Source organism: Ursus maritimus, unplaced genomic scaffold (genome assembly GCF_017311325.1).
Source record: "Ursus maritimus isolate PB19 unplaced genomic scaffold, ASM1731132v1 scaffold_26, whole genome shotgun sequence".
Taxonomy (NCBI): Eukaryota; Metazoa; Chordata; class Mammalia; order Carnivora; family Ursidae; genus Ursus; species Ursus maritimus.
In genome coordinates, this window is record NW_024425119.1 from 11,812,560 (window position 1) to 11,828,532 (window position 15,973).

Consider the following 15,973-nt stretch of genomic DNA (forward strand, 5'->3'; position numbering starts at 1 on the left):
GGGTGCTCTGATACTCAGACGGGTCTATAGCCATTTGAACATAGAAAATTCAAAGGCTATTGATTATGGTTAGATCAACCCCGTAGTCTGTTAAAGAATCAAATGTCTCTGCCCCAGGTTCCATCCTAATCAACATTTTTATATAAACATCCTGGATGAAGATGTAAAAGACACATAAAACAGATTTGCAGAAAAACCAAAGCTAGGAGGTATCACTAAGACGTAGGATGTCAGGATTCGTGTTGCAAAATTACCTCGGCCTACCAGATCGATAGACCAAAACTAAGAAGATAAAAGTTCACACTAATAGATGTAAATGCTATTTTACACAACTCACTAGACCGAGGGGGATCTGGTTTAGCAGCAGTGCAAATGAAAACATTCTAGCAATTCTCACAGTCTTTGAGCTAGCAGGGAACCCAGAGACTATCCAATATAGAGGATCTCAAGCTTTTGTTTAAATAATAGAATGTTTTTGTCGATGAGAATTCTACACAGAGGCCAAGTGAAGACATTTTGGTACTGCTCTGTGTAGGAGTAGAAGCAAAAGGTCTGATGAGTCAGCACCCTTTCCCAGGAATTCACCTCACCTAGTAAAGACCGGAAGGCACCTTCCCAAACCCACGGGGCTCTTCTGAGCACTGTTTGAAAGGATCTGATTCAATCTCTTTGCTTTACCGAGTCTATACAACTAGTTGGAGTCCCTCAGTCCCTTAGCCAGCCTCTTGTTTGTTTGGTTTGGTTTGTTTTTATTTATTGTTCTTACGCCGCCCTGGCATCGCATTATCCATTTGGCCATTTGTATACCACCTGCGCCCTCGCTGGGGTGCGGTTGTCTGTGTTGCTCACTGCGATATCCCTGGTCCGTGGTACACAATGGAAACTCAGTAAGCTTTTGCCGGGAAAATGAGTGAAAGAACTGGAAAAGAATGCAGCTGTCTTGACTCCCAACCCAGGACTTCTTTTCCAGTAGTGAAGCCATCTCAAACAACACCAACAACGCAAGCCAAGGTCACGTTAGGCTGCATTAGAAGAAGATTGTTGTCCTAAAGAGGGATGAAATGGCTCGACTGTACTCTACATTGTTCAAGCCATACTGGAATATTGCGTTCACTTCTGGAAGCTACATTAAAGAAAAACAGAAAGGAAAGCCAATGTGGCAGGGGTGGGAGGTAAATCCTATTTGTGAGGGCTAACTGTGTGCCAGACATATTACGCATTTATCTCATTTCATCAGCACAACTGTGCTATAAAGTCATATTTTCTTTTTCTATCTAGACACAGGGAATTTAAGTAATTTCTCCAAAGTCACACAACTCAATGCCCAGAATTCAAACCTCTGGCGAAGCTCGTGTTCCTTTTGCAACACCAGGATGCCCCTTGGGAGGGGTCCCCAAGAGGGCGAGCAGAGTGTGGAGGGTCATGACAAATCAGCTGTTCAGCTGGAGAAGTCTAGGCCTGTGTGACAGGCTGCATCAGGGATGAGGAGAACATGGCAGAAGTCATCAAAGAGAGATGAGTACTTTTTTCGGGGGGGGGGGGACGTACTGAGACTCAGTGTCGTTTGTCGGATGGGGTGTAGGAGAGATTCCGGGATGGAACCCTGGTCCAAACCGCTCTAAACTCTGGGTGTTTGGGACTGGCTGCTGCTCCAGGGGTGGTGACAGTGCCCTGCGCCCATCACACACACACGCACACGCACACACACATGCACAATCCCTCCATCTCTGTGTCTTACATTGCAGTTGAGAAAAAGAAAATCCTAAGCTATTTTCTGCTGTGAATTTCCTCTGACAATGGGAACTGAGCAGCAGCGTAGTGAGAGCTGCCCACAAGTTGTAGTTGGAAGCATTTCCACAACGGCTTGGCTTCTCTGGTTAAAGAAACAGCCCAAGCAGAGAGGCTTGTCCTGTAGTTACAGGGCACAGAACAGTCAATGAGCGCAGGACAGAAGGCACCAAGGAGTAAGGCCGGGGTCCGAGGCTGGGAGAAGCTGGGCCACAGGACCCTTCTTACTGCAGGGGCAGAGCCTAATCCGGGGCTCTTCTCCAGGCTGCAGGACTAGAACCTCCCCAGACTTGTGTCTCCTGACTTGGTCTACCACGTGAAGGCCAAGAGGAGAAGAGGGGACTCGGGAGAAAATGGCCTTTCCCGTCCTCAGAATCTGCTGTTAAAGCCCCTTCCCAAAGGCTAGTCCTTGTCTCTAGCCCCCCAGAAATTCTGCTGTGCGCCTGAGCTTTTAGAAATATGAGGGGAAATGCAACCCTATGCCAGCTCAACTTTCAATGGATCAAAATATAACCCTGATGACTAAACTACGAAATGGTTTTCTGTTCCATGTCCAGTGTCACCTTCCTTTCTTCCCTGTCCCCCCACCTTTTATGAAAGCCCAGGGTTTCAAACCACAGCCTCCTTGGATTCTGCTTCCTTTGGGCTGAACCCAATCCCAACAGCAAGTGGTAGGAACAGATGGAGAACTCACAAGGAGAACCAATGGCTGAAGTCGGGTGGGGGAGGGGGGGCAAATGCAGATGTATTACCTTTATCTAGAATGTGAGAGCCGCAAGGACCTTCCAGAGTCATCTCGTCCAGGGACTGGCAAACTTTTTCTGTAAACGGACAGCGAGTAAATACTTTCAACTTTGCAGGCTACGCGTGGTCTCCGTCACAAACTACTCGACTCTGCCGGGAAGCACAAAGGCAGCCACAGACAATGTGTAAAAGAATGGACACAGCTGTGTTCTAATAAAACTTTATTTATGGACACCAAAATGTGAATTTCATATCATTTTCACGTGTCATGAAAATGTTGCATTTTTTCATTTGGTTTTCAATAATTTGAAAACATAAAAGCCATGTCTTAAGTTCACCAGCTGTGCAGAAATAGGCAGTGCACCGGATTGAGCCCTGGGGCCGTAGTTTGTCAATCCCTGGTCTAGTTCCAGCCCTTGCTGATACATGGCTGGCAGGGCAGCATCAGATGAGAATCCATCTACCTGATTCCCACGTGTGCTCTTTCCCCTGCAAAGCGATGTTTCAGCTGCCCCACTCCCTCGAGCGCCAGCCTACCTCTACCGCAAGGGCCGCAGCCTGATCCAGACCTTACCAACTGTCACGTCTGGTAGAACTTTTGGACGCGGCATGCTCTGTCTCTGTCTCATTCCTCCGCCCGCTCATGGAATGACTAGGCGCAGGTCAATTGCCCTTTCTGGCCCCTAACAGAAAGTAGGGGGGAGCTCAGTTTGGTAATCTCTGAGAATGTGTCCTCTGCCCGCTGTCCTCCCTCCCTGCATCCCAGCCTGGCTCTCAGCCTTTGCCATCCTGGGACATTTCAGAACTGGCATGCCCGGCTCCCGACCAGCTAGCACTTCCTGCTGCCCTCACCAGCAACCGTCCCTTGGAGCAACCAGTTCTGATGTCATCAAAGGATAATGACTTCTGGGCAGGAAAACTAGGAATGGAAGCAGATGAAGTGTCTATTTTCGTGCAGATGAAGTCGTGGGAGGATCCGTGATTCATGTGCTGGGTGCTTTCTGAATAGCATGTTTCTATCATTTTCTGGAAGACAGAAAGTTAGCTTCCCCTGGAGTGGCTGGTGAGAATGATGTTTGGGGTTTCCTTTTCAAAAGGGGGTTTCATTTGGTTTTTGTTAATGTTGTTTGGTTGGTTTCTTAGTTTTGGGGGTTTGTTGTGATTTGTTTTAATGAAGGAGCAGGGATAAAGGATCAGGTGACAAAGGTTTAGTGGTGGGGGCGGAACAGATCCTATATGCAGTGTTTTCAGGGTCTGAACATACAAATAAGGTCAAGGTGGTTCAAAGTCAGAGTCAGATGCCTGGGGACCTGCCAAATACCAGATGCCTTGGTTAGGAAGTTCGTGACAGTTTGACATCTTGGTCTTGTGTGATTGCCATCCAAAGATAAGCAAGGGAAAGGTGGGGTGGGAGGAGTCCTGGCATGAAGTTCTGAGAAGGCTTGGAGCCCTGATCCTGCCATTCATTAAAGACTGTGGCCACTCAGCCCCCACAGTAATTCTCTCTAGTCTCGCCAGAGTAATGGTGGCTGGAAGCCTGGAGCAGGAGCCTGGTCACTTCTAGCCCAAGGCAGAGCTCAGCATCGGTTCCCTCTGCTACTCTCTCCCAGGGAATCCAGCACCTAAATGGGGTGGATATCTTTAATTAGGGTATTAGGACTATTGAATCTTTTCAGGAAGCTCTAGGGGCCAATTAGACAGGTGAACAGAAGCAACTCCAAAGGACTACATGGAGCCCTGCATTCCTCTTCGCTAACAGTGCACTGGGAACAGTTCAACAACCAGCTAGCCAGGAAAGAAGGCCTTGATTTGTAACATTTGCCAGTTCCTGTGGTATAAATGCTCCCACCTTGGCTTATTTCAAGTTGCCAGTGTGATGTCCGCTGACTCACAAAAGTCCGGAAAATTAACATTTGGCTCTTGCGTGTTAGAATGAGCCAAATTCAGGACACCCCTGCCCTAAGCCCTTTGGAACTCAAGGAGGGAGCAAATCAGAGCCATCTGCCCAGGTATCAAAATAAGTCACAGGCTTTCTGAGCCTGAAGCACATCACAGTGGAGGGAAGGTAGGGGGAGGAGGAGGAGTGGGCGGCTAGCTAACTGGAGGCCCTAGAACGCCCACTCATGCACAGTGCAGGAAGGACAGAGGGAGGGAATGTGGATAAACCCTGGAACAGAGACACCAAACGTTTGTGTGATCCACACAAAAAATACCAAACTGTGGGGGCTTTACCCCTCCTCTTCCTATTCCTGAGCGTGTCCCTGTCTCAGTCCATTACTTTCCAAGGAAAGTCTTACTAAAGGACGTTAGGAGCAGTTAGCCCACCGCCCTGAAAAGAGGTGCCCTGCCTTTAGAACATGCTAGGGGAGACATGGTGGCTGACATCAAAGAATCTGTCCCCTTAACACAGAGGGCTGCTCCGTCCACCTGGCCAGGCCCAGATGGCACCAAGGATGGAATCATGCTGCCTGCCTACTGTGGCCACTCCCACTACCCTGTTCCCTCCCACAGTCCCTCCCCCCTGCCATGTCCCACCCACTACACTTCTTCTGGCTTGAGGGAGGAAAACTTCACCTCCAACTCCTTAGAGTTCCCTACCATCCACACAAACTCATTTGTTAAAAGAATATCTAAGGATTTGTGGATGAACGAAGGTCCCTTCCCTTGGGCAGTTTCGGCTTAGCAGGCATTCTGGGACTAGGGCCAAGCAGTAACTCACTTATGAAAGACTTCATTCTGTGTTCTGCTCTCCTCACCCGATGCCTGACGCACACAAAGAACCTCTTACTGCCAACCTTTCTGTCCCTTGCTTTCAGAACCTACTCACCTGTTCACCTGTTCAAAGACGCTCCCACAATCCTCTGAGCTCCCTCCACTCCCTTCCCCGGGAGACAGAAGCCCCTGGGTTCCATTCCTACCTCTGTCACTAATTGTTTTAACACTCACTTAGCCCACTTGGACTAAAGTTTCCTTATCTGTTGCATAAATATGGTTTGAGTTTAAAATAATAAAGTTCCATACAAATTTTATGGAAAAATAAGATTTGTGTGGAACTTTAAAAAATGACCAAGTACCTATCACTTAATCATCACAGAAAACATTAGCAGTAACATTGACACAATATTGTAATAAGCGACATAAGTAGTAATCTTAGATAATATTAGGAATAAGTGACACAAGTAGTAATATTAGATAATATTAGGAATAATAAGGAGGCCAGAGAGAGGTCAGGAGACATATACAAGGTTACGTGGGTAGGAGAGAACACAATCAGACCAAGCCCATTCTTCTAATGCCCAACCCCATGCAGACCCCTGAGAGCAAAGGGCCACAGCTAGGGTCCCATATCAGAGCCCCACAGCTCTTCCTCTGGGTATGACACAGCCCCATGGTCAGGGGTCATGTCCTTCAGCTGACCAGTTTAACCTGTCAGTTTGTATTCAGACTGATTCCCATCCCAACCTAGGTGACTAAGGGGAATACACACAACATCAGGGAGAAAACTAGGGTCCATCCTAAGCAAAGCTGGGGAGTGGGAGCAGTTTTCCTTCATGAGCCTTCCACCTTTTGTCCAGAATCCCATGTCTATTCTCTTAGAATCTAACTCTCTTCATGGTCTTAATATCATCTCGGCCCCTCCAAAAGAAAACGTTCCAGTCAAAAAGCTGTATAGTATATTCCCTTCCCATCTGCTACCATAAAACAAGTGCTGGCACCCACCACTCACAAAAGGGTAAAGAAGGAAGGACCCCTCTTGCTTGACGTGCAGATTTCCTTCACTTCTTTACTCATAGTTCTCACCCTTCTGTCCTACGCTGCCCTCTCTACCTCGGGATAGACTTTTCCCTCTTTCCCTAAAGGTGGGGTCCTTTATTTTTATAATCATTCTTTATCACTGTCTTTTGTGGGTTCTGGATGCCAGTCATGCCCCCCAGCACCCACCAAGGAGGTTAAGGCGAGAGGAAGAACAAAAAGAAGCACAAATTACTACCATTTATCTAGCACTGTGTAGTAGCAATGCCCTTCCAAAGCCCTCATCGAACTGGGAACAAGTCAGAGAAGTAGGTATTGTTATAGTCATTTTTTTACAGATGAGGACACTGAGGCTCGAAGACTTTATAGATTGTTCAGTTATTAAGTGGAAGAACCAGAATGGGAATCCATGTCATCAGACTCCAAGGACAGTGGAATGATCAGGGCCGTCCCCATGAAATTATCTGAAAAGAGTGTTCAGGAATATTTGCTTTTTAACATCAGTGTCTTAAAACCAGAGCCTAACAACCCAGCCAACAGTGCGCTAAGGGACCATAACCACCATTTGTGGATGCAGTCATAAAAGGGTACCAGTGGGTTTGAAATGTGGGAGTCTTTACTACCCCAATTAGATAGTCACCAGTCCTGCTGACTATAAAATCAACCATAAAGGCAGACAAAGAAGTCCCAATTCCATAAGTCTGGAGACTGAAAACAATGAAGCTCCCAGACTTAGAGAAATTCTGAATCAGGTACTGGGGCATAGTCTCAGCTTTCATCCAAATAACACAGGGAACTGGACAGAGCAAGAGGTTCCCCCATACTGCCCAGACTCTGGGCATAACAACCACGCAATGACTTCTAAAGTCCCCTGTGGTCTAAGATCTGTGGTAGAAGACCTGATTTTCAGTTTTCAACCCAAAGTATAGATTTGCAGACCTCCCTAGAAATAAACAGTAGAAAGTAGGAAGTAAGTTCAGACAGACCACCAGAGAAATCAGATTTATTTTAGAGACCTTATCTGTAAAAAAGGGATCAAGATGCTAAAGGAGCTTTCTGGTGATTCCAGGTCAGGTCAAATCTAAAGACCTTGGTCATAAATACATTATGATTCAACCAACGAGATTTGGTGAGGTATTAACCATCTTGGTAGAGCCAGTAACAGTTGACCATTATGGGATTTGAGACTGAGGAAATATGAGACTGAACTGTTGTCAGAAAAGCTTGAGATATTTTCCTGTGCTTTTTATATAGGATAAAGACCTACAGAAGAGGAAGCCCAAGAAATCATTTGAGTGTAACGTGAAGTCAAACATTCAGGTGTTGAGAATAAAACCATAGCCGGCTGGTGTGTAAATTTCGTTGGAGAGAAGACAGGCAGACTGCACAGGAGCAGGTCATAAAAACATGGGGGCTGGACCAACTGGGCTAGCTTCAAAGGTACAAACGAAAGGTATGGTGCGATCATCTGTTCAAATGGATTTAAGGAAGCTACCTGGGACTTGGGGTTAGCAGAGCATCAGGGAGAAACGGGGGAAATAAAGATCGATTTCAGCTGGTGGTGGCAAAAAAGTAAAAGGGAATTGATGAAAGAAGCCAGGGCATGGTGATCAGTGTGCTGAGGAGATATCTAGGAAAAGGTAGCTTCTAGAGAGAAAAGGTATCTACATGGATAAGCCTGACTCCAGGGGGAAATTTCTGTGAAGTGCATGAAAGAGGAATCAGAAAAGGAGGAACAGCTAATTGAAAGTGATAGACCTAGAGAGGTTTGGCCAACTCATTGCACATGATCCCAAGGCCTGGAGGAGTGGGCAGAAAAGAGAGGAAACAAAGGAAAAGACATTTTAAAAGAAGTTTTCAAAGACTAATGAAATTCACAAACACAGGATAAACAATAGTTCAAAGTAGAAGCCTGAAATTGCCACTGAAAAGGAGGCAAGACTTACCACTTAAAGGACTCTAGGGAAAGATGAACTGGACATAAGCCTGTGCAAGACATCGTCTGGATATTACCTGTTTGGAGCAGATCATTCTCCAGAAACGCACAGAAGACCTGCATCTGTGGGTGTCCTTACCAGACAATTTTAAAGGGGTAAGATTTTTATTTAGAGCTTATAATGAGAATTTTCTAAAGAGTTCTGGAATCTGGATATGATGATACATAATGATGCTTATGAATTGAAGAAACAAAACTATCCACTTCATAGTTATGCATATCCCCCTAATAAATCATTATTACCCCAAAAGAAATGTGAAAAGGAAAAGTCATATATAAAATAACCCCCTTCTGAAACACCACAATGGGTCAGGGGAGAAAAGGAAGATTTCCACTGATTCTTGAGAGAGAGAGAAAAAAAAAAAAAAAAGAAACGAATGATCTAAAGTAAGTGTCCCAACAAATAATCCAGGTTGTAAGGGCATAGGATTACAAAATGTTTGTTTAAACACACATGCCAACAGTTGGTTATGCAGTTACCAAAATGGAAACAAGCCAGGGGAGTTGACATTACTTATGTACAAAAAAAGAATGGAGGTTGTGACATGTCACATAAATGATGTTCCCATTTTTATTGATGCAGGTAATAGCCAAAATTCACTTCTCAAAAACTAGACATTTGGCAGAGGTATAAAGAAGGGGGTAAATTCCTGATGGGACAAGAAGAGACTACAAAGTAAAAGAGGAGAGATCAAGGGGAGGGCAGGCCTCTGATCCTCCCAGGATGGCAGTGGTGGACATGATAGAAAATGATATGAGGAAGTAAGTGTCAAGGAAAGTGACCCTGAAATCAAAGGTTTTAAAGAGAAAACCAGAATTCCTCAAGTAGAAGCAATCAACTGAAGGACCAGGATGAAGAAATCGGATAGAAATGATGGAATTTAAAGTACCACAGAAAGGCTTCTAGAAGAGTTTGTACAGAGAAGGAAATGAGGGTAAAGAGAAAGAGCAAGAATAAGGAAATTTCATACAAAATTCTAGAGTGTGCTAGAAATGTAAGGAAAAATGTGATGGTAAAATGGAGTGGATAGATTTTAGTGACATGATCGAAATGGATAATAAACAGGACCTTTATGGAAATGTTTCCAGAAGAAGAAAGGTATAGAGAGAAAAAAAAAAGCAGTGGGCTAATCCCAGTGTGCCAAGAACAATCAAGAAATGCATGAATCATCAGCCAATGACCCACATGCACAGAGAAGCACATTCAGGCTGCATGTGGAGAGGCAGTCGGGTTCTAGGGCCTCCCTCTGACACTTAACAGACTTCTGCTTTCCACCTGGGCCTCCTTGAGTACCTGTTTTCAATGGCACATAGGGGAAAAGGGTGGCAAGATGAAAAAAATAAAACTAATTTCTTCTTCGGCTCAGTCAACATTTATGAAAAAGTGTCTATGTGAAAGTACAGTGCTTGGGACTGAGGAAATACAGAAATAAGTAAGAAACATGGCTAGATATTCTTATGTAAATAGAAGCAACAAGGGAGGGTGAATATTAAAAATGTGGAATTTGCCAGATAAGGTTCAAAGCCACAAAAATGAGAAACGATGTGAAAGATGATAGAACTGAAGATGTGAGCACAACAGATTGCTGTAGCTTCTCTTGGAAGGGGAACAAGATGGAAAAAGGAAACAAAAAGAGGAAGTGAGGTTGAGAACCCTGATCTAGAACATGGGCATGGGCCCCAATCTGAGCACCACCCTTTACTCAGCTGATTCTGGTATGATCTGGAGCAAGGCACTTATAGACTCTGAGCCTGAGGTCCCTCCACTATCAAATAGGCTAGTAATGTCCGCCTAACTACAGAGTAACTTGCGGCATCCTCATGACAGAATAAGGGATATTGGACTTACCCACCCACCATAAACAACAATAAAACTCAACAAAATATATGAGACAACTGTTTTCAGTTACTAAACTACAGATGGTGCAGGGATGGGAACCTTGTAAGAGGTGAAATCCACGTTCGCTCTGGCCTTCTGCCTGGGGGCTTTCCAAACCACAGCACAGGGAGGTAGAACCCAAGCCAAGGCGGGAGAACAAAAAGACCAAACATGTGGGTTGCCCAAGGGGCTGGAGTCAGCAGGGCAGAGTACTAGAGAGGAGAGAGAAGCACAAAGAAACCCAGAAACCCATGCAGGGACTACCTGAGTCTTTGGCTGCAAAAAGAGCTGCACACGTGCAGAGTGAAACACCAAGGCCCAGGGAAAAACAAGTGCTGGGGAGCCATGTCCTAACAGAGATTCCAGAGGTCACACAGTAGGGGAGACACTGATATTCTCAGGAGCCATAGTGGCGAGAACATGATGACTGCTCTAAACATTCAACTGACATTCAGGAGAGGCCGCACCTTAGTCGCTGGGCCACCTGGCCCTGGAGAGGGGCTGCACTGCACCCACCTTAACAAAGTCAAACGCCAGCATTCAGCAGCATCAAACTGACCCACCAGTAGCCAGCTGCCTGCCAAGACAAACCCAACGCTCCTGAAAGGAAGACAATAAAGTCTCTACATTTGGGCATGTAATAAAGAAGGATGACATGTCACAAGAAGGAAGCAAAGCAATCGAAAAAAAGAATCCCAGAGGCGACACAGATGGAATTAGCAGACAAGGACTTTAAAATGACAAAAATGAATATCTTCAAGAATTTAAAGAGAAAGAACAGACATTAAGGAATGAGTAGATGGAAAATCTTATCAGAGAAACTACAAAATAGAACAAAACGGGAACTGTAGAACGTAATAATGTACAGTAAATGTAATAACGCACAATAGGCTTAACAACAGAGTGGACACAGCACAAGAAAAGATCAGTAAACTTGAAGGCAGAATGTTAGTAACCAAATTGAAGCATACAGAGAAAAAGAACTGAAAAAAAAAAAAAACAGAACAGAGCTTCAGTTACACTTGGGACAATATTAACCCATCTAACATATGCATACCTGAGATCTCTGACAGCAAGCAAAGAGAAATTGGGGAAGAAGAAATATTTCAAAAAAGTAATGACTTCTGAATATGACGAAAAATACCAACCCACCGATCAAAGAATCTCAATGTATCTTAAACAAGAAAAACACGATTGGAAGACAAAATAAAGGTATAGTTAGATAAACAAAAGCTGAAAGAATTTATCACCAGTAAGACTGCACAATAAAAAATGTTAAAGGGAGGGGTGCCTGGGTGGGTCAGTCAATTAAGCATCCGACTCTCAATTTTGGCTCAGGTCATGATCTTAGGGTCGTGAGATCAAGCCCTGCATCAGGCTCTGCACTAGGCATGGAACCTGCTTAGGATTCTCTCTCTCCCTCTTCCTCTGCCCCTCCCTGCTCACGCTTGCTCTCTCGTTCTCTCTCTAAAAATAAAAAAATAGAAAAATAAAAATAATTTTAAAAAATAATGCTCAAAAAAATAAAAAAGCCAATAGGAGAGATAAAAAGAATACTAACAAACACTTCATTATTCCAGTAGGAGACAGGAGAGGGGGGAAGGAAAGACTAGATGGCTAAAATCAAGAGCAAATGGCAAGAAGGTAGAATTAGACCCAACCTAACTTACAGATCTGTTGCATACATAAAATAATAAAAGTGGAACTGTCATAAAGCGGTCCTCATTAAGAGAGAGGAGTTTTTGGCAGTGGGTTTCAGGATGGGGGGGGGGATGGAAACAATAGGGGAAGTGGGCAGGTGGAGGATAGGAGACCTCGAACAGAACAGGTTCACAGTGGTCATGCTGTGGCTCACACTGATTTGTCTGGGCACACACGGCCATGTACCACTCTCAGCGGTAAAACATTGTGCCCAGCCCATGGGTACCATGTCCATGGCTTCATGGAGCCAACCCCATGAACTGGGCTTGGGATCTACCCCTGTGCGAGGGAAGCGGAGCCGGTGAACGGTGCTGTGGTTCGAGACGCACGGAAGGCAGGAGACAAGCTTCCGACCCATCCGCCACGTGGACACCGGGCGGGAGGAGGGGCCTGCGGAAGAAGACAAAGGGAGACTCCGTCCACCGCACGGAAGGGGCAGAATGGCAGAAGAGACCAAAGATGGCAGATCCAGAACGGGAAAGTATCATCAGATGACCTAGGAAGCAGGTAACTGTAAAATTAGACTTCGACACGGTTTTTAGCAGGCCGAAGATGGGTGGCAACCGGGCTCTCACACAATGTGTGAGCCAGCTGCTGTTTGGTGACCGCAGTGAAGCCCCCTGAGTGGCAACAGCGGCGTGTCACCTAAATGTGTCACCGCCAGCACTGTGTGCAGGTGGATGACACAGAGATGTGGCAGAGGGTCACACGGTTCAGCTAGGCCCTCATCCATGGAGCACCTGCTGACGCCAGGCCCGGGGTCAAGCGCTGGGGGACCAAAAATTACTAAGACCACGCCCGTGCCTGCAAGAAACACCCAGGTCCAGCGGAGAAAGAGGAGTAGAACCCATCAAAAAACACCGTGGCCTTGGTCCTCGCATCCCTCTGCCGCTTACCTGCTGTGTGGCTGTGGACGGCACTTAGCCTCAGTTCTCTCATCCGTACAATGGGGACAATAGCTAGCTGGCAAGACTGTCGTGGAGATGGTCGCATCCATGATTTTAAAAGCACCTAGCACTGGCTTACCGTAATTCAGCGACTCTCAACTTGAGAGCAGAGCACAAACGAGAATCTGATGTCAGACTTCAGGAGCAATCCCTCAAGGGCAAGGTCACGGCTCACTCGCTTACTCCACGTTGCCTCCCAGGCACCCACCAGAATTTCACCCTCAGTAGGCACTCAGTTTGCTGAACAGGATCGAAATTAATAAACTTCCTTATCCAGACCTTTTGCATCTCAAACCTTATTTCCAACCAAGGGATTCATTCAGTCAAGGTTTTTATTAAGCCCCCTGAGGGGTACACCATTGAGTAAGGAGTAAAGATATGAAAGCAAATAATTACAACACAGTGAAATAAAAGTGGAAACTCCAGTGCGTGCCAGGTGCTTTGGGAGATAGGAAAAGAAGCAATTATTTGTCAGGGGAAGCCAAGAAAGTCTCCACCATGAAAGACATATTTGAACCAGGTTTTGAAGGAAACATAGGAGTTCAAAAGTCAGAGCCGTGCAAGAGTATTCCAGCCTGAAGGTGGGCTGAGGTAGGGAGGTGTGAGAGAGAGTTGGAAGTTTCCAGGACCGATGACTGGTACTTCCACTCACTGGGGATTAGATATAAAAATATAACAAGAGGAGAGCCTAGAACAGGGGATTTTCAACCTAGGCTGTACATCAGAAACACCTAGGGAGCTTTCAAATGGTCCAATGCCCAAAGCCCCCTCCAAACCAATTAAAGCAGGATCTCTGGGACTGGAGGCCAGTCGTCAGAAATTTTTTTTAAAGCTCCCAAAATGAACCCAATGTGCTGCCGAGTTTCAGAACCACTAGCCTAGAAAGAAAAGGGAAAGATTTACAGCATCCTAAGAGGTCAGGCCCTCTTGGTGCCTCCGCAGTTCCCTCACGCATGTCCCCCCCACCACCCCGCCCTGCTACGGGTGGGAAAAGACCAGCCGAACAGCCGAACAGCCGTGGGCTTCTTACTGCTGCTCCCTTCCCCCCACCAGCTCTGGGCTCTGAAAAAGCAGCTCTAGAAGTTTGGTCCCCAGTACAGTAGCATCCGTATCCGAGGGGAACTCGGTAAAATATGAATGTTCTGACTGCACCCCAGACCTACTAAAGCAGAAAGTGCGGCCCTGCAATCTGTCTTAACAAGCCCCCCCCCAGGTGATTCTGATGCATGCTAAGGTCTGAGAACCACAGTTCTGGAACACGGATTGCTCCAAAGCAGCAGCCAAGCAGCGTCTGGGTGTGACTCCACCAGTGGGGGTGGGGGTGCTGCTGCAGGTGTGGAACCTGGTGGAGTCCTTGCTAAATCAGCGGACATGCCGGCAGCTGGCCTGGGTGCCGTCCTTTCGGTCCGGAGTCAAAGGTGCCAGGGGCAGAGAGCCCAGGTTGTTTTCTGTGTCCCAGGAAAAGCTTTAGGGTAGGAGGCTCAGGGTTTCATTTCCTCCTGAACACAAAGCAGTCCTTTGAAAGCAAACTTTCAAGATACTTTAAATCAGGACTGGCAGGAAAATCCATGATGTCAATGGGCATGGATACACTATTTCCGTTTTTCCTTTGGAGGAAAGAGCTAGGTGAGGGTGCTGGAGGGTCTTACGTCGGGGAGGGGTGGGAAGGAAGAAAGGGCACTGTGGGTTCACTGGTCCATCCATCTCCTCCTCCCAGGCCCCAACCGGTTGAGAGAAGTCACAATTCTTGGGAGGAAAATAAAATAAAGCGACAAAAGGAAATGAGTTCCCTGTATAGAAGTGGCGATTGCCTTTCCCCTAAGGTCAGAGGGCCAGACATAAAGGGGTACGCCTGAATGACAGCCGAGGCTGGAGCCCTAATCCTGGAGGGATTTGCCCTCCCCGAGTATGTCGCGGCTTTCTTGCTGCTTTAGCCAGTCCCCCTTCCCGAGCCCCCACTCACTGGAAGAGGCAGCCAGCTCTTCATTGACTCAGTGAACCCGAAGAACACAGGTGGATTCTCTGCGACACGATTAAAGAGGGCAAGTGCTTTGGGGCTTTTAACCACCTCCCTTCAGCCCCACTCTTGCAAGCTGAAAACTACTGGACCTCCCTGTATTTTTTGTTGTTTTTTTTTCCTGCTTCAGTCAGTTGGGGAAAATTCCCCAGAGCTGGAAAAACTGCTGGATTTGACAAGCGTGTGTGTAGCGCCACCTTGTGGTACTAGCTCATCCAAGCAGTTTTCTTTCTGCTTCTCTTGTTCATTGAAGGCTCCAGCTCCCAGGCAGGTATCAGTCCTCCTGCCTGCTCTACATTCTCCTGGGCGTTCCAGCCACTTTGATTTGCCTTGGCTGAAAACCCCCTGTTTTTTCACAGGCACAAAAACAGTATAGACAAGCCACAGAACTTTCTCTTAAGTAGCCAAGCATTTAAAATCTTCTAAGGTACAAATTTCTCTAATTGGCCAAAGGTAACAGGAGAAAAATTTCTGGCTGTGCCTATAAATCATGACAAAGTGTCAGGAATACTTTCTTCCTCCCCATGATTTTGGGGTCCAAGCGTATAGGAGAATTGAACATCTTGGGTTTCAAGTTTTCGAAGCAGTATTTTTTTTTTTTTGAGGTATAATTTACATATAACATTATATCAGTTTCAGGTGTACAACATAATGAGTCAGTATTCATATACATTGCAAAATGATCACCACAGTAAGTCTGGTTAACATCTGTCACCGTACACAGGGTGGTGGGAAGATAAGACGGTCTGGAGAGCTTCTGTTAGTAGTGAAACATGCTGTCAGCTAGGCATCAGGAGAAATCAGTTCTAGGCTTGGCAGTGCCGCTAACCCACTGCGTCAACTTGAGCAAGTTACTTCATCTTCGTGGACCTTCCTGCCCGAGAATTGTTACCCTCTTTACTTTTTTCCCCATAAATTCCATGAATTTTAAAGACATTGCCTTCCAAATGGCATCTCTAAGAATTTAACTAATCGTTTTTCTATCTTTAATAGTCAGATGTATAAATGCCCCCTAGCACGTCTGATCATCATGAAGCAGCTGGAGTAACCACGAGGAGGTTACATCCCAGACAAAAGCAAAGACACTTGATAGCTCCTTTTCCTAACACCCGGGACATGTATGATTTCTGGGATGCTTTTAGAATATT